This window comes from Macaca fascicularis, chromosome 4 (genome assembly GCF_037993035.2).
Source record: "Macaca fascicularis isolate 582-1 chromosome 4, T2T-MFA8v1.1".
Taxonomy (NCBI): domain Eukaryota; kingdom Metazoa; phylum Chordata; class Mammalia; order Primates; family Cercopithecidae; genus Macaca; species Macaca fascicularis.
The window spans coordinates 64348547-64353989 of NC_088378.1; the positions used below are offsets into that span (position 1 = coordinate 64348547).

The following is a 5443-nucleotide window of genomic DNA, read 5'->3' on the forward strand; positions in this document are numbered from 1 at the left end:
GAAGGAGCCAAGATTCAGTGAGTGGAGGTGCTACCATGGTGCTCAGCTTATGAGCTGGTAGCCAAGACGTCACCTTCCTCCAGCCTGACCACCTGCTTTTCACTTATCCATGTTGCATTATGTAAATTTTGTTCAATTCTGCTATCCACACGCAAGTCCCCACTGTGCCAAGACATGCGGTTCCTTCCTTTGGTGCCACCTGTGAAGTAGCCAAGGCCTAGAGTTGAGAGTGAAATGCAAAGGGCAGTGTCCCCAAAGAATTCATTAGAGTTGCAAGGAGGACTAGAATAGGGCAGGTCTTGTTTCTCCATTCATATGCACCAGGCTGATACAGTTCCTTTCTCTGAGCTGCTCCCATACCCACTGGAAATCAGGCTAAGCAGTGAGCTGGCACAGGCTGCTTTTTAAATAAAAGTGCTTCACACCCAGGACATCTCAAAACGATAGCAAATAGACCCAGAGCCGAAGAGATAACAGTTGGACTATTTGAGCTAATGGTTGTTTTAGCTCCCTATAAACATTTTATTATTAATTCCATAAATGGTTAATATGAAACCCTTTATAATGCTTTCATTTAGGACTTGGTAAAATCATCCACTTGTTAGGTATATAACTGGGAAAATTGCAATACAAATATAAGTGATCATCATATTTTGGTCACATGTGGTTAATTTTTCTTAGATAAAACACCGAGGAACCCAATATGGAAATGTCAAAATTGCCTCGGAGTGAAAAACTCAATTTGAATATTTATGTACATGCTCCAAGTTGAGGCAATCCAACAAACTGTTTAATAAAGACAAAAGGATTCAGCTGTTTGTGCACTTTAATTTGCAAAACAAAGAACATCACATAAATGTGATTTAGTTATATTATTACACACTTTAATTTATTATTCATGCATCTTATTTTCTATAACCAAAACAATAAGACATGTGTTGCAAAATATCAGCATTGCCACAATTCAAATCCCTTACAGGAAAACTTTGGTTAACCAGGACACAGTCAAGCTAGGAGGCCAGATGTACCAAGGGTGTGTGTAGATGCACAGACGTGTGACTACAAGAGAGAAAGAGGAGATATTTTTAATCAGTAAAGGTAAAAATAAAAGAAAATAGGCCAGCATGCAGAAAATCTTTAACTCTCTTGGCAAAGTGCTCCCACAAGCTATTTTCCTGTTTGATGTGCTTGTTCATCATCTCTACCCCCAGTTGAATGTACACTTTGGAAAGTGAGGCCTTCTTGCTTTTGTCTCTACTGTTTCCCCCTTGACTACTGCAGTGTCTGCCTCTTGTGGTGCTCAGGTCATTCAGTTGCATGAAGGTGTGGATGAGCAGTCTCTCCAGCTCAGTGTATACCACAGACTTAGGATCCGCATGGCCAGTAAGAAATGACATTATCATGATCCCAGGCCCCCATTGACCCAAAGACACATTTGTAATCTGATTGTTTGCTTGGTTTTCTTAATTGTGGCAAAATATACATAACACAAAATGTGCCATTTGAATCATTTTTCAGTACGTAGTTCAGGGGCTTTAAGCACATATTCGATGTTGTGTTACTATCTCCATCATCCATCTCCAGAACTTTTTCATTTTGCAAAATGGAAACTCTGTACCCATGAAAGATAGCTCCCCAATTCCCCTTCCCCTCAGTCCCAGCATTCAACATTCTACTTTCTGTATTTGTGATTTTGATTATGTTAAGTTCCTCATAAGAGTGGACTCATGGCCGGGCGCGTTGGCTCACGCCTGTAATCCCAGCACTTTGGGAGGCTGAGGCGGGTGGATCACGAGGTCAGAAGATTGAGACCATCCTGGCTAACATGGTGAAACCCCGTCTCTACTAAAAATACAAAAAAATTAGCCAAGTGTGGTGGCAGGCGCCTGTAGTCCCAGTTACTACGGAGGCTGAGGCAGGAGAATGGCGGGAACCCAGGAGGTGGAGCTTGCAGTGAGATGAGATCGGGCCACTGCACTCCAGCCTGGGCGACAGAGCGAGACTCCGTCTCAAAAAAAAAAAAAAAAAAAAAGAGTGGACTTATATAATGTGTTCTTTTGTGACAGGTTTATTTCATTTAGCATGATGTCCTCAAATTTCACCCATGTTGCAGCAAGTGTCAGAATTTCCTTCTTTGTTGAGGCTGAATAAATATTCCACTAAATGCATATACCACGTTTTGTTTACCCACTCACCCATCAAAGGCCACCTGGGTCACATTTGGTTTTGATTACATGTACTGTCTAGGATTTTTTGCTTAGGTTGTTTTATTCTGTTTAATTCATTTGGAATGTCTTTAGATAAGGCACATCTTCTCCAATTTTTCACTCTCACTCCCTCTCTCCTGACTCCTCACCCAGCTTAATCATTTACTCCTTCTTTCCATGCCTTTCTATGAAGATTAAATTTTGCTGATTATATTCTACTTGCTAAGGCAGAAATAGGAATAATACATATTAGAAGTCAAGAATTAAACCAGGGAAGAAGTTTCTACTTAACTTCTATTTAGTAATTTTGGTAAACCTTAAAGTAAAACATCTATTCCTTGAGCACTTCAGACATTTGAGGTTTTATTCAGTACATTTGAGGGGCATTTTCCTCTGATTACTTAATCCTAAATCATTTTATACAATTCCACTATGATCAGACTGGCGTGTTTGTGCACCTAGCATATTCTGACTTAAATTGGGTAGGTTGTCTGAATTCCTTCTTTTCATTCATTCATTCAATAAATGTTTATTGAGTGTCTATAACTTGTAAGACTTTGTACTGTTAGGTTGGTGCAAAAGTAATTGTACCAACCTAATAGCTTTGCAGATACAAGCATTAGCAAAAATTACATAGCTTTGGCCCTTGTGAGCACGCTCTCGAGAGGCACCAATATTGAGCAAAGAGTGCTTAAAGTAATGTAACATTCCAGCATGAAAACGTACTAGGTCAATTCCAAACAGTGAAAGGAGTATGGTGCTACTTTAGCAAATAGCAGGGAAATCTGATGTAGTCCCAAATGTGAGTGTGTGGTGTGTATTGGGGAGGGTGGTGGTGAACTGGAAGTGAGTGTTCTGTCAGTCTGACAATGTATACGAAGTCATCCAGGAGAGAAGTAATGGAATAGATAAACTCATTTCCTTTCCTTCCCATTCATTCATTCATTCATTCATTCATTTCATTTAGACAGTCAGTCAATCAATTTTATTGATCATCTACTATGTGTGCCTGGCATAGTGTTAGGCACTAGGGGTATAATGATGAACAAGACACACATGGCCCTTACCTATATGGAGCTTACATCCTAGTGGAGAAAAACAATAAAACACAAGTACAGAAACAAAAAGACAAGAAAAAAATGGCAAATATTGTAGGAGCTATGAAAGAAACCAACTAAGGCTTAAATAGAGAATAACATGGTGGGGGAACCACTTTAAGTAGGGTGGTCAGGTAAGACTTCTTTGAGAAGGGAACATTTAAATGGAGTCTGAACAGATTATACAATAAAATGGAAGGAAAAGCATTGTGACCAAAAGGAATAGCATAAGCAAAGCAAGGGATGAATTTGGAAAACCCCTGGCTGAAAAACAATGTGAGATTTGGGACTTGGGCAGTTGTTTCCCAGGCCTTGGCAATGAGTTTAGGATTTGGGTTGGGTGTTCATTTATTTTCAGGCTTTTGTTTCTTTTTGACATAATTAGAGAAGTGACAAGATCTGAACTCTGCCATAGGAAGACTGCTTTCGCTGCTTTGTGGAGCATGAATTAGGGACGCCGTTTAGGTGCAGCCCAAGTGAGGGATGGTGGTGTCTTGACCTCTGCATTTTCATTGCTTTGTTTTCTTTGGAATCCACCCCCCTCATTCCCCACTAGGATGTAAGCTCCTTGAAAGGGAAGTACTTCTGCCTGATTTTGTTCATGGCCATACACCAAGGGCCTGACAGTGCCTGGAATGCAGGAGGTGGCACTGAATAATGGTCTTAACCTGCTTACCTTTACACATCAAGATCCCTACCAGGGTAAATTTACTGAAACAGTGTCTGTGGTGGGGTTCTTACCATTTTCACTTAGCTTGAGAATTCTCAGCGAGCATGCCAGCAGTCTCACTCTACTTTCAAGCGAAGATTTAGTATCTGGAAGCAGCGGTAAGATTGCAGATTGCGAAGGCTTCATTACCTTTACAAAACAGACTACAGGGCATTTACTTGTGTGCTCTGAAATATTATTATAAAACTAAACCACACTTGTCAAAACAAACAAGCAAAGTAAATTCCAGGAGGCATTATAGCCTCAATAGCAATTGCATTATTTTTACAAGCTAATTCATAAAACCAAATAATTCATAATGGTGCACTCCTTCATAAATGTGAATGTGTGAGACCCTATAGCATGAATACATCAATGCAGATGTGTAAATAACTATACTGATCCCTCAATAAAAGTGTTTTATTCTCATCACTATTGGATAAATATGCCACTGGAATAATTTACTTCTTTTCCCTCTTGAAATAATATTTCTAAAGGTAAAAATTTAGATTCAGAAAATTGTTTAAAACTGAGTTTGATTAGAGTCTGCCAAACTTCAAAAGAGGAAAATGGATGATAACTAATAATCATAACAGTAATAATATGAAAGCATTTGGCATGCAAAGCTCATGACTTCATATACTTCAGCCAATTAGTCACCTGAACGTTTCCAATTATTCGCGTGTGTTGGCATTGTGCAAATAAAACATCTGAATGACTGACTGCATTTTTCTTTTCTCATTCGGAGGTTTTTTATTCAAAGTTATTGCAACTTTTAGAGGAGAAGCAGTGCTTTTAAAGGGTACTTTCGCACAACATGCTTTGATTTGATTTATCATCAGAGTAAAAATACCTATTAGTCATTTAGTTCATCTCTCTCCACAACTCTGACTTCTTGCTTTATATATGGCACAGGACAGGTAAATCTCACAGATACTAACATAAAATAATACTTAATATGCATATGATCCTTCCAGTTTCAAATACCCTTTCATAGTCCAAATTGAGTAAATATAAAAAGAGCCATTTTTTAGATCCAGCTGGAGTCTTCCAGAAAATGATACTTCATATATACATTATGTGGAAAAGTAAATGCATTGTAAAACATGAAAATGTATATCCTGATATTCATTAAATGCCTACAGGATCATAGTTCCAGCTGCAGTTGACCACAGATTCTTACCTGAAATCACTCACTGGCATTATAAGAGTTTGTATCATGAAAGTGTCCAGTTAGAACTAACAGCAACTTTGTTTTCAGGGTTTAATCATAACTGCATGTTTGCATGCAGTGGGTATAATAGATCTTATGTCTTAATCGTTGTGAAACATTTGCTTCATTTGGAAGGTAGATTGGTATTTTCAGTGGAAATGATCATACACTTATTAAGAGCCAGTAGGAAGCTTTGGATTGCCTAAAATACAGTATA

At 38.6% G+C, this 5443-nt stretch overlaps 1 long non-coding RNA gene across 1 annotated transcript; it reads right to left on the bottom strand.

The window, feature by feature from the left end:
• Nucleotides 1–810: 810 nt before the first annotated feature.
• Nucleotides 811–4157, bottom strand: LOC135970408 (uncharacterized). Its single transcript, XR_010586081.1, has 2 exons — nt 4046–4157; nt 811–1059 (listed from the first exon to the last, which is right to left on the bottom strand). It is a non-coding gene; the product is annotated as an uncharacterized lncRNA (long non-coding RNA).
• Nucleotides 4158–5443: the final 1286 nt, after the last annotated feature.